Below are 13,977 nucleotides of genomic sequence, written 5' to 3'. Positions count from 1 at the left end.
GTCCATGCAGCTTGAAGATCTGATGGATGAAGACCTCGGCCAACTTAGGAGCCGAAGGCAGGCCGGGTAATGGGACGAAATGGGCCATCTTGGAGAAGCGATCTACTACCACAAGGATAGTAGTACACCCAGCAGAGGAAGGCAGATCTGTCACGAAATCCATGGCAATTTGCCGCCAAGGCGCCTCTGGAAAAGGTAGCGGGTGAAGAAGACCAGTGGGCAGATTCCTAGGCACCTTGTTCTGCGCACAAATAGTACAGGACGCTACAAAATCTTTCACGTCCTGGCGAAGAGAGGGCCACCAATAGTAGCGGGAGAGAAGCAAGCGGGTCTTTTTGGTCCCGACGTGTCCTGCAATCTTGGACGAGTGCCCCCAACGTAGCACCTCCAGTCTTTTGCTCTGTGGAACGAAGGTTCTGCCGGGTGGAAGGGTAGAGAGGCTCACGGGAGCCACGGTGATGATCTTTGTAGGCTCAATGACATATGATGGATCCCCCTCCAACTCTGGTAATTGCTGAGACCTAGAGAGCGCATCCGCACTGAATGGTCGGCTGATAGCACGGGAGGTAGCGGGAAATTCTGTTGGGTTTGCCTCCAATCTGCGAAATTTGTTTATCATAAATTTGTGCAGAAAATGTATCAATGTTTGACACAATTTAAAGGGGTTGTACACTAATAGGACAACCCCTTCTTAAATCAAATGTTCATCCTCGATAAAATAATAGATCCTATACTAACCTCCCGTGATGGTGCTGTTCCGGCGGCGTTGGCACTCGCTCTCCCCAGGGCGGAGATGCAGTTGTTGTGACGCGTGACGTGACCCCAATCAGCGCTGGGGTCAATGTCTCCATCTTCAGAGAAACTGAACACAAAGAGGAAGCCATGGATCAGCTGCAGCCCGGATTTCCGCTTCATGTTCAGAGCGAGTGCCGACACCGCGGAAACAGAGCCGGAATGGGAGGGGATTTTATCGGGGCATAACATTTAGTTTAAGAAGGGGTAATACTAGTAGTGGACAACCACTTTAATACAGCTATTGTTTAGTACAAGTGCCAAACTTATAAAAAAAAAAAATGAGAAAAGGGGGCGCGATTTACACTTTTGTCATGAAGTATGACATACTTATGAATACTGTGGTAGATCTGCTCACTCGGCTGCACACGGAGGTAGACAAAGGAGCACTGTCACTTTAAGTCTTTCATTGGTGTATTAGGAGTGCTGCATAAGCCGAGGCAGAGTTAGGTCAGGAATGCCTTGTTTATTTTTACTAAGGAAAAACAGAACGTAACATACAGCATAGTCCGTGTTGTTACGGGGATCCGCCCGTTCAGGGAAAAAAACAACATCCCCTGGTTCAGCTTCCTTGCCAGGACACATAGCATTGGAGTTCCCAACTCCAGGCCTACCGAACACTGACTGCCTCAGAAGGCCGACAATTTAAACCCTAGACCACACCCTGGGGTGAAGATATGGAGAACTACCTCCCTCCCGCTGTATGGTTGTTCTCAAAAATCTAGCCCTTTTAAAATGGTTGCTTAACCCCTTTGAACACTTAGTGTTCTGGAGAAAAACTGGGTTTCAAGTCACTGAACATAATAGTCTCAATGAAATATATCTCCCCCTAATACATTGCCAGTGACTTTGTCAAAATACATTTATATATAAAAGTTAATAAATTGAGACAAGTCATAGCCATCTGAAAGAGGAGTGATCCCCCTCTGCCCAAAGCCGGGGGTTTTGATACCTTCATTGACTAAACAAAGAAGTCTGGACAGGGCATCTGTGTTACTATGTAGCTTCCTGAGCCTGTGCTTCACATGAGAACTATAGTCTTGGAGAGCAAGAAACCACCTAGTCACCCGGGCATCCTTCCCCTTCTTCTGTCTCATCCATCTCAGGGGCGCATGATCTGACACTAGTCTGAACTTCCAGACTAGCAGGTAGTACCTCAGAGTGTCAGGTTCCCATTTGATAGCCAAGCACTATTTCTCTATAATGGCATAGTTCTATCCACAGGACAGAGTTTTCTTCTCAGGTATAGGACTGCATGTTGATTTCCATCTATTTCCTGGGACAACACAGCTCCCAAACCAATCTCGGAGGCATCCGAACAGCATCCTGATATACAGCGGGTACAGAAAGTGTTCACACCCCTTTACATTTTTCACTCTTTGCTTCATTGCAGCCATTTGGTAAATTAAAAAAAAGTTCATTTTTTTCTCATTAATGTGCACTCTGCACTCCATCATGACTGAAAAAACAGAAATGTAGAAATTTTTGCAAATTTATTAAAAAAGATAAACTGAAATATCCCATGGTCATAAGTCTTCAGCCCCTTTGCTCAGTATTGAGTAGACGCACCTTTTGAGCTAGTACAGCCATGAGTCTTCTTAGGAATGATGCCACAAGTTTTTCACTCCTGGATTTGGGGATCCTCTGCCATTCTTCCTTGCAGATCCTCTCCGGTTCCGTCAGGTTGGATGGTGAACGTTGGTGGACAGCCATTTTCAGGTCTCTCCAGAGATGCTCACTTGGGTTCAGGTCAGGGCTCTGGCTGGGCCAGCCAGGAATGGTCACAGAGTTGTTCTGAAGCCACTCCTTTGTTATTTTAGCTGTGTGCTTAGGGTCATTGTCTTGTTGGAAGGTGAATCTTCGGCCAAGTCTGAGGTCCAGAGCACTCTGGAAGAGGTTTTTATCCAGGATATCTCTGTAATTGGCTGCATTCATGTTTCCTTCAATTGCAACCAGTCGTCCTGTCCCTGCAGCTGAAAAACACCCCCATAGCATGATGCTGCCACCACCATGTTTCACTGTTGGGATTGTAATGGGCAGGAGATGAGCAATGCCTGGTTTTCTACACACATACCGCATAGAATTATCTCCAAAAAGGTCTATATTCGTCTCATCAGACCAGTGAATCTTATTTCTCATAGTCTGGGAGTCCTTCATGTGTTTTCTTTTTTAGGAAACTCTATGTTGGCTTTCATATGTCTGGCACTGAGGAGAGGCTTCCGTCGGGCCACTCTGCCATAAAGGCCCGGCTGGTGGAGGGTTGCAGTGACAATTGACTTTGTGGAACTTTCTCCCATCTCCCTACTGCATCTGTGGAGCTCAGCCACGGTGATCTTGGGATTCTTCTTTACCTCTCTCACCAAGGCTCTTCTCCCACGATTGTTCAGTTTGGGTGGACGGCCAGGTCTAGGAAGACTTCTGATGGTCCCAAACTTCTTCCATTTAAGGCTTATGGAGGCCACTGTGCTCTTAGGAACCTTGAGTACTGCAGAAATTCTTTTGTAGCCTTGGCCAAATCTGTGCCTTGCCACAATTCTGTCTCTGAGCTCCTTGGCCAATTCCTTTGACCTCATGATTCTCATTTGGTCTGACATGAACTGTGAGCTGTGAGGTCTTATATAGACAGGTGTGCGCCTTTCCAAATCAAGTTGCCACGCTGCAGCTCTACAGGGAAATGCAAAACTACACAAGATGGCAGCAGAGTGGAGGGGAGACTGAAGTACTACTCAGAGCAGTCCAGCAGCCCTGCAGCGTGGCTACCACCAGGTAGCAGCAGAATAGTCAAACAAGCCGGGTCGACACCAGAGAGTAGCATAGTACCAAGGTAAATATCATACACAGAGTCAGAGGAGCACTAAAAAGGTCAGTACTGGTCAGAAGCAGAAATACCAGAAGAAAGGGGCAAAAGCAGGTCAGGGTCAAAGCAGAGTCGGGTACCAGGGAGTCCAAACACAAAGGGAAACACTGAGCCGGGACGGGAAGAGGGGAATGAACAGACATGGGCACAGTCAGGAAAAACCAGGGTAACTAGAATGAGCTACTCATGCCATAGGCAGAAAATATAACTGACACCCCCTGCAGGATGCAGTGGAGAGAAATAGCCGACCTGACACCAGAACGAGGCAGAGAAAAGTTAACTCCTGATATGAACAGACCGGGAAACAGGGATACAGGACTGAAAACCCGGCCTGGATCATGACACAAGTCCTATAAGTTTAATTACACACAGCTGGACTCCAATGAAGGAGTAGAGCCATCTCAAGGAAGATCACAAGGAAATGGACAGCATGTGACTTACATATGAGTGTCTAAGAAAAGGGTCTGAATACTTATGACTATGTGATATTTTGGTTTTTCTTTTTTTAATAAATTTGCAAAAATTTCTACAGCTGTTTTTTTTTTCAATCAAGATGGGGTGCAGAGTGTACATTAAGGAGAAAAAAATGACCTTTTTTGAATTTACCAAATGGCTGCAATGAAACAAAGAGTGAAAAATGTAAAGGGGTCTGAATACTTTCCGTACCCACTGTACAGATAGCAGTCAGGTATAGAGAAGGCAGTCTTCTCCTTGGCACAGGAGAATTTGCCAGCACCGTTTTGTTAATTCAAAGGTGGGGATTTATCTGGCTCACTCTTGCCTCTCAATGCGCACATCGACCCGGGGCATCGGATATGCGTCAAATTTGGATACCTCATTTAGCTTCCTGTATTCATTTCAGAAACACCATTCTCCATCAGGGTTCGGTATGAGAACAATGTGGCTGGACTAGCTCCTCTTTGATACTTCGATGATGCCCAGGCTCAACAGGCTCTTCACCTCTTTGGAGATCACCTCGCAGCGGGCTTCGGGAACCCAATACCGTTCCATCAGGCTTTCATGCTCCACAACCTGCGTACACACTGGCAATTCTGAAAACATTTCTCAGTACCACTGATGCAGCTCTCAGCCCTGTTGCTTCTCGGCTGGTGATAGTGTCTCTGCCACTGTAACATCCTCGACCCTGGCTTCAGGATTGGCCCCCAGGCATGTAGCTTCCACCGGTTCACTGTCTCTGTATGCTTTGAGAAGGTTGATGTGGTACACTTCGTATGGCTTTCTTCTCCCTGGCTGTTGGAACTTGTTGTTCACGTCACTTCATTTCTTGACCACCTCGTAAGGCCCCTGCCACTTGGCCAGAGATTTACTTTTGACTTTCAACACCAGGCCTCCAAGACTAAACTGTCTCAGCCTCACTGCCCAATTGTATTGTAGACCCTTGCCTGGGCCTCTTGTGCTTGAAGGAGGCTCTCCTTCACAATAGGCATTACCTTTGTGATCCGGTCCTGCATGTGGGCCACATGCTCAATGATGCTCCGGTGGGTGTAATTTCTGCTTCCCAGGTCTCCTTCGCAATATCCAGAAGTACCCGTGGGTGCAGTCCATATAGCAGCTTGAACGGCGATAACTCTGTAGAGGCCTGTGCGACTTCTCTGATAGAGAACAGCAGGTAAGGCACTAGACAATCCCAGTCTCAGCCATCCTTCTCCACAACCTTTTTAAGCATGGATTTCAAGGTCTTGTTGAACCTCTCCACGAGGCTGTCCATCTGCGGGTGGTACAAAGTTGTGTAAAATGGAGAACCTTCCACAATTCCCTCATCACTTTGGACATAAAATGAGTACCTTGGTCCATCAGGATCTACTTTATCAGGCCCGTATGGGACAAAATATGGACTAGCTCTCGGGCTATACTCCTGGCGGAGGAGTTTCTCAGTGGTACTGCCTCCGAGTACCATGTTGCATAGTGCATCACCTCCAGGATGTATTGGTGATCCCTGGAGGACTTAACTAAAGGCCCTACAAGGTACATGGCAATCTGGTCAAATGGGACCTCTATAATAGGCAATGGCACTAGGAGACTCCGGAAGTGGGATACGGAAACAGTTAGCTGATAGGTAGGGCAGGACTGACAGTAGTTAACAATCTCTCCTTGACACCCAGGCCAGTAGAACCTCTGAAGGACCTGGTCTTGAGTTTTGTCTACTCCCAGATACCCACCCAAGACATAAGAATGGGCCAGGTCAAGTACCCTAAGCTTATAGGGACCTGGTACTACCAACTGCTTTATCACTTCCTTTCTTAGGTTAGTGACCCGATATAGCAGCTCCTCACTTAAAGTGAAATGTGGAAACCTGGTGTCAGGTCCCTGGCTCTTGAGCGACCCCATTTATCACAGTCCCATTGTCAAATGCCCCTTTTAGAGTAGGATCCCGCATTTGAACAGTCCCAAAATTTCTCCCAGAAACCCCCAGTTTAGCAATTACGGTCTCATTGGTTACCGTCTCGTCCTCGTCACCAGCAAGGACACACAAGGGTAATTCATCCACCTCCGACGGGAATCATCATGGTGGAACCGGCTTCTGTCTGAGTCAGTTTGGTACTCCCACCTTTCACCATAGGTCCTAAAACAAGCTAAAGACCCACCCTATTATGCCTGGGTGTAGTAGGTCTTTAAGCACTCTGACCTCAGGGGTCTCAGCCCCACTATTCGTTTTAATAGTCAGGGCAAAATATTTTACGCCCTTCCCGACTGGGCCTAGTTTCCTTTTTTTCTCTCTTTTCATCTCAATAGCCATTGCTTTTTTATTTTTCCATCCACGACCATAGGAGAAGCTGGTATATCCCTGGACGAGCTGTAGTCCTGACTGACACTATTTATGTTATCATATATTGTACAAAAAATGGGAAAAAAAATATCTAAATGCAGTGAAATGGTGAAAAAACAAACAAACATCACAGTTAGACCATTGCTTTTTGGGTTTTGTTTTGGTTTTTTTTTTCAGAAAATATTTATTAAAGTTTTTTTATAACAAAGAAAGGGTACAATACAATAGACCATATGCAACCATTATCTGGGTAGTTAAGCATTATTTAAGTATGGAAGTAGAGAAAAGAAGGAAAAGACATGAGGGAGAAGACATAGTAGTAAGAGTAAGGAAAAAATAGGTATGGGGATATAGGGTAAGGGAAGGAAGAAGGGGGGGATTATAGCCATCAGTAAAAAAAAATAATTTAACTTATTTAACTCAAATCATCTAAATTACTCGAGAGCTAATTATGTATCCAGTTGGCAAATTCCGGACTCTCTTTGAATGAATGCCAAGGAAACCAAGTGTGACCCTGTCTAGATGTGGAGCCCCTATCTTGGGACATCAGTGATTCCATACGCTCCAATCTGTCCATCTCCACCACCCATTCCATCACAGAAGGGACCCTCATGGATCTCCAATGTCTGGGTATGATCATTCTTGCTGCTATTAGGCAAAATCTCCAGAGGCCCCTTTTAATTGTTTTTAATGGGCCAGGGATCAGAGAAAGGAGAGCAATCTGAGGAGATGGTTCATATCTGATTCCAGAGATGATATAGAAAATCTGAAAGATCGCCGACCAAAATGGCTTCAGCAGACGACAGGACCACCAGACATGTAGCATGGAACCCCCGTCCTCTCCGCATCTCCAGCATAAATCAGGGACCCCCGGATAAATCTTGTGCAGCAAGTCAGGGCATCTATACCATCTAGTCAAGATTTTGTAGTTCTTCTCCTGTGGCTCACAAGAGATAGACAACTTATGAGTCAGGGTGAAGATTTTATGGCGATCCGCATCGGAAAAGTTAATCCGCAGATCTTTCTCCCATGCAGTGATGAAGCGGGGCGTGTCTGTAGATTCCAAATCAGAGATCAGGCCATAGAGGAATGAGATCACATGAGCAGGGCCCTCCGTTAGCTGCATAAGGGTCTCAAATGGTGTCGGCAGACCAAGAGCTATCTTTGAAAAACAGCTCTTGAACTGAATAAATTCAAGCCAGGGTATCGATCTCCCCGGGCAGGCCGTCCTCATATCCCCCACCGCAGGGAATCCTGCAATCTTGTCTGCAGCCTGGCCCAGACTAACCCGGTCGTCAGAGTCCCAACAAAGAAATGAAGTCCGTGTCGTGGCAGGAGGGAAGTCTATGTTATTAAAGAGGGGGCCTAATCTACTTGGTCTGTTAATGATTTTCATTTTGGTGCTATATTTGTACCAGAAATTTATTACCACTTGTGTGAGCGGTGGGAATTCAGAAACTGTGTAGTTCCGAGGATCATAGGTCCAAGGGAGCCATTACAGTGAATGTGGGGACATCAGCTTTTCAATGATCACCCATTGTTTATACAGGTCACCATATCTCCAGTCCACCAGTCTGGAAAGAAGAGCAGACCGGTAATATGTTTTAAAATTAGGAAGACCCATGCCACCCCTCGACTTAGGTCTAATCAGAGTGGAGAACCCAAGTCTTGGTTTTCTTGCGCCCCAAACAAAACTGTTAATTGCTGATTGGAGACGGTTAAAGAAATGATCAGGAACAAAAATAGGGACTGTCTGGAAAAGATAAAGAAAACGGGGAAGAATGTCCATTTTGACTGCATTAATACGGCCAAACCAGGAAAGTTGGGATCTATTGTATTTCTTCAAGTCAGCTAGGGTTGTATGGAGGAGTGGGATATAATTAAGATTGAGTAGATCATTGGAGTTTTTAGGAATCATAACTCCCAGGTATTTAAGTGCCCTGTCCTCCCACCTAAAAGGGAAGGAAGATTGGAGTCTATGGGCCTCTTCCTCGGGGAGAGTTATGTTCAAAACTTCCGTTTTGGAATAATTAACTTTAAAGTTAGATACCTCCACAAATTTTAGGAACTCTCGCATGAGCACTGGGAACGCAATTGTAGGGTTTGTCACGTATATTAATAAATCATCTGCGTATATTGATAGTTTAAAATTATCGTGGCCAATCTGTATGCCCTTAATATCAGGAGCGCTCCGCAGTGCAACTGCCAGATGCTCCATGGCAATTATATAAAGCAGAGGGGACAATGGACACCCCTGTCTGGTACCATTAGATATGCTCAAGCAAGATGAAAGAGTACCGTTGACTCTAATACGAGCCGTGGGGTTTTGGTACAAAGCGAATATTCTCCCCAGCATTGTAGACCCCAGTCCCAGTTGTGTCAATGAAGAACGTAAAAAGGTCCACCCAAGGCGATCAAAAGCCTTCTCGGCGTCAATAGATAAAAGGCAAGCTGGAATCTTGTGTCTGCGTACATAAGATGCGAGCAGTAGTGTTTTAACCGTGTTGTCTTTGGCCTCTCGTTTCTGCACGAATCCGGCCTGATCACCATGGATGGATCCCGGAAGTAGAGGGCTCAACCTGTTAGCCAACGCCTTAGCAAAGACCTTCACATCCACATTAATAAGTGAGATGGGACGATAATTTGAACACATCGAATGGTCCTTACCAGGTTTAGTTGGGTTTTGTTTTTACGGCTTTCACTGTGGGGCCAAAATGACCAGAGTGACAGGTCTGTATGTGTTGTGATTAGGTAACCGAGGAGGATAGCAGGGGAATAGGCTAGGCAACCAGAGAGGTTGGTAACTTAGCGGATTGCAGACCCCTAAACTGACAATACAACTAGAATTAGCCGTGGGACGTACCTACGATGCCCTAGACGCCTCGGCACAGCCAAATTAACTAAGTCTGAAGAGAGAAAGGAGAAAGCTAAACTGCCCCGGAGTAGAACCCCAAAGGAATAGATAGCCCCTGAACATATATTGCCGGTGAGACAAGATGAGGCACAAAACACAGGCAGAAAATAGAGTCAGCAAATGATGGGGCCCAAACTGTCTAGATAGAACAGGACAGGAAAGATACTGTCTGCAATCACGCAAAAAACCCTAAGAAAAATCCAACACGTCTGATATGCAAAAATACTGAGGCCACACAACCTCTCCCCCACTAGATCAGAACTCTGGTGTGAACTGGACGCAAAACAAAAGATACTGGTATAACAGGGGATTAGAAATACTAAAAAGACTGACATGAGCTGTGGCATATGGAACCGGGTCCAGCACAGGTCGTAGCAGAGAACAAGGCTGAGCCCACACAAACAAAGCAGAAATCCGAGAAAGGCAAAAAATGGATCAAATGCAAAAAGATTCAAGCAGACAAATAACTTTGCAGGACGGAGCAGGAGGCAAGCAGACTTCCAAAATGCTCAGGAAGAAAACCAAATCACCGGCAACAACTGAGGGAAGGTTGCTCACTTAAATCTCTGCAGTCTGTAACACCTGACCTCCAATCATCCTCCTCAGGTGATTGACTTCTGTCAGCCAGCCCAGCTCCATTACCAGCAGTAACCTCCAGAGGGAGCCCAAACTCAGAAGCCAGGTCACAAGTGTTCACAACATGTGTGATTACGGTGATAGCAAACTTGTATATAGGGTTTTACTTAGTTGTATAAATATAGGGGCAGCAATGCAAATGCAGTTCTGGAACTGTTTGCCTAGTGGTGTTAGATTTGTGTATGGACACGGGCTCGATTATTGTGCTGTCGTCTGATGGTTTCATTTCTGCCAATTTAGGTGTTTTTATTTTACCTTATCTTCTTTTTCTTTACCTTGTTGGTTTATTTATTTTACATTTTGATTGATTGGAATTTTCCAATTGTGGTGACACCAATTTTTTTTTCATTTTATAATTTTTTTTTTGTGAAAGTGTTTTTTAGTCCCATGTTCTGCAGCCCTCCAGTAGGTAGTAGAAATAACGACCCGGCTATGAAGAAGCTCCGGCTCTCACGACCTCAGATGCTTTCCCCCGTCAGCGGCCGTAGGCCCAGCGCTGCGTCTCCGCCCTGTTGGTGACTGCCATAACTTCTTCATACCTGGACGGTTACTGATTCTTTATAGTGGACGTCCACGGCGCTCATTAGCTGATGTGGCTCGTTCGCTGTAAATTACGTATAGCGGCTGACACCAGAGAATAGTGACGACCATCTCTGGTTATTTGGTAAACAAATATTAATAATAATATTAGCAAATACCTCCAATTAGAAATGCAGTATAGTACTTCTGATTAGCTACGTCACTTACCCCAGGTGCAGGGCATTGCAGCAGCTTAGGTATCCATGGTTACAATGCACATAAGGAAAAAATTCTCAAATATTCAAAAAAAAAAAAAAAAAAAAAAAAAACACATTTGAAAGGTTTACTCACCAAAACCCTGAGTGATGCACCGGCAGGATGCAGCAGACCTCCATTGATAAAGGCTGGGGCAGCACAGGGGCCACTGCTGAGGAGGGAAACAATGCCCACAACTAGGGCCTGCATAGGCCGTCAGTCACAGTGAGGTGCAGAGCGTCTGAGCGGCCTATTGGTGACGCCCATAGTATTAGCAGGCGGGCGGCTCAGCACTGTATATATGCATCACACAGGAAAAACCGAGCCAACGTGAACCGGCCGCATCCTGCAAAAATGATGAAAAGATAAAAAGATGAAAAGATAAAAAGATATGGGGTATTAGATAGTATTTTGGCCAAAGCAGAGAAGCTCACAACCCAACGTCAAGGCTCCACAAATCTTTTTGCACTTTTCATCCTTTTTGCAGGATGCGGCCGGTTCACGTTGGCTCGGTTTTTCCTGTGTGATGCATACATACCGTGCTGAGCCGCCCGCCTGCTAATACTATGGGCGTCAGACGCTCTGCACCTCACTGTGACTGACGGCCTATGCAGGCCCCAGTTGTGGGCATTGTTCCCTCCTCAGCAGCGGCCCCTGTGCTGCCCCGGCCTTTATCAGTGGGGGTCTGCTGCGTCCTGCCGGTGCATCACTCAGGGATTTGGGGAGTCGCCTTTCAAATGTGTTTTTTTGTTTTTATCCATGGGTACAGCCAATCCTATAGTGACTGTTCGGTGCTAGAGGTCGTAACCACGGATACCTAAGCTACTACCATGCCCAACACATGTGGTAAGTGACACGGATGATCAGAAGAACTATACTGCATCTCTACCTGGAGGCATGTGCTGCTAATCTTACTATTATTACACCTTGTACATAGGGGACAGGGTCTAGGAGGCGGCTGACGTGTCGGTGTCCGCCTCTCATTGGGACGGGCACTAGAAAGTGTCGCCGCTGTAACGGACGCCATCTGCTAACACTAGGAGCGGCGGAACAGATCTGACGCACGGTGTAAACTCACCGCCTGCTCCTGTGACGTCACCCCAAGGGGCGGAGCCTCCCAAGATCACCGCGCTCTGCTGCCCCAGGAGAAAGGGTGAGAGGTGAAGCAGCCAGGCGACAGGAAATCATCCGCACATGTATCCGAGCAACGGCAGGACCTGTGGTGACGTCATGGTCATGTGATCAGTCACCTGGGGGAGGAGTAAAGCTAGGAGGTTGCCCACTGTGCAGCACTTCCTGTCACGTGACCATGTGTTATATATACTAGCCAATGGCTGTAACGGTTGAGCCGAGACTGTTTGGGCTGCAGTCAGGACCGGGAAGGAGGCGGAGCCCCTACGGTCTAGGCCTCTACTGTAGAACCTGACCCAAAATCCACAACACGTGATCACATGGTCCTGACATCATGGAAGGTCCTGCAGCCTTATAAAGCGTCTTTCTTCCCGTAATCGCGCAGACTCCGCCTTCTCCTCTGACGTCACACCTGACCAGTAACCCTGCCGTGCCTGGCTGGAGCCGCTGGTGAGTAGTTTCTCCTTTCTGGGCTGCGGTACTTTATTTAGTGAGGATGAGATTAGTGCAGAACTACAAGTGCCAGCGTGCTGCGCACAACATCGCCTCCAGTCAGTATTCACACCTGGTGCAGAGAGACGCGCACACATGACGGGAGTGGGAGAGCTGAGGCGGCCCGACGTCAGCGAGTGATGTGCGGCAATAATGGGCGCGGTGTGCGGTGTTATCGGTTGGTAGAAGAAAGGTGGAGTCTAATAACCAGCGGCCACTACATCCCACACAGTACACCTCCCCCACACACCGTATAATGACCCCCCCCCCCACACCGTATAATGCCCCCCACAGTACACCCCCCCACACACCGTATAATGACCCCCACACACCGTATAATGACCCCCACACACACCGTATAATGCCCCCCACAGTACACCCCCCCACACACCGTATAATGACCCCCACACACCGTATAATGACCCCCACACACACCGTATAATGCCCCCCACAGTACACCCCCCCACACACCGTATAATGACCCCCCCCACACACCGTATAATGACCCCCACACACACCGTATAATGCCCCCCACAGTACACCTCCCCCACACACCGTATAATGACCCCCCCCCCCACACCGTATAATGCCCCCCACAGTACACCCCCCCACACACCGTATAATGACCCCCACACACCGTATAATGACCCCCACACACACCGTATAATGCCCCCCACAGTACACCCCCCCACACACCGTATAATGACCCCCACACACCGTATAATGACCCCCACACACACCGTATAATGCCCCCCACAGTACACCCCCCCACACACCGTATAATGACCCCCACACACCGTATAATGACCCCCACACACACCGTATAATGCCCCCCACAGTACACCTCCCCCACACACCGTATAATGACCCCCCCCCCCACACCGTATAATGCCCCCCACAGTACACCCCCCCACACACCGTATAATGACCCCCACACACCGTATAATGACCCCCACACACACCGTATAATGCCCCCCACAGTACACCCCCCCACACACCGTATAATGACCCCCCCCCCACACCGTATAATGACCCCCCCCCCCACACCGTATAATGACCCCCCCCCCCACACCGTATAATGACCCCCCCCCCCACACACCGTATAATGACCCCCACACACCGTATAATGACCCCCACACACACCGTATAATGCCCCCCACAGTACACCCCCCCACACACCGTATAATGACCCCCCCCACACACCGTATAATGACCCCCCCCCCCCACACCGTATAATGACCCCCCCCCCCACACCGTATAATGACCCCCCCCCCACACACCGTATAATGACCCCCCCCACACACACCGTATAATGACCCCCCCCCCACACACCGTATAATGACCCCCCCCCACACACCGTATAATGACCCCCCCCCCACACCGTATAATGACCCCCCCCCACACACCGTATAATGACCCCCCCCCCCACACACCGTATAATGACCCCCCCCCACACACCGTATAATGACCCCCCCCCACACACCGTATAATGACCCCCCCCACACACACCGTATAATGACGCCCCCCACAGTACACCCCCCCCCCACACACCGTATAATGACCCCCCCCACACACTGTATAATGACCCCCCCC

At 47.9% G+C, this 13,977-nt stretch overlaps 2 protein-coding genes across 6 annotated transcripts in view; one reads left to right on the top strand and one right to left on the bottom strand.

Annotated features, from left to right (window-relative positions):
- Nucleotides 1–11,992, bottom strand: part of LOC141060052 (uncharacterized) — a 50,011-nt gene extending 38,019 nt beyond the window's left edge. The window contains exon 1 of the mRNA XM_073556315.1: nucleotides 11,840–11,992. The gene's annotated coding sequence lies outside the window, so the exon portion shown is untranslated. The remainder of the gene's footprint in view (nucleotides 1–11,839) is intronic.
- Nucleotides 11,993–12,188: 196 nt separating this feature from the next.
- The window catches only part of SUPT7L (SPT7 like, STAGA complex subunit gamma), a 35,174-nt gene continuing 33,385 nt past the window's right edge, over nucleotides 12,189–13,977 (top strand). For 4 of the 5 annotated variants that reach the window (XM_073556309.1, XM_073556310.1, XM_073556313.1 and 1 more), the window contains exon 1: nucleotides 12,189–12,342. The gene's annotated coding sequence lies outside the window, so the exon portion shown is untranslated. The remainder of the gene's footprint in view (nucleotides 12,343–13,977) is intronic. The other variant, XM_073556312.1, reaches the window with a different exon arrangement.

Source organism: Dendrobates tinctorius, unplaced genomic scaffold (assembly GCF_039654945.1).
Source record: "Dendrobates tinctorius isolate UK_male_01 unplaced genomic scaffold, ASM3965494v1 ptg000232l, whole genome shotgun sequence".
In the NCBI taxonomy this organism is placed as follows: Eukaryota; Metazoa; Chordata; class Amphibia; order Anura; family Dendrobatidae; genus Dendrobates; species Dendrobates tinctorius.
Note: the sequence above shows the minus strand (reverse complement) of the source record. Positions and strands in the feature narration are given on the sequence as shown.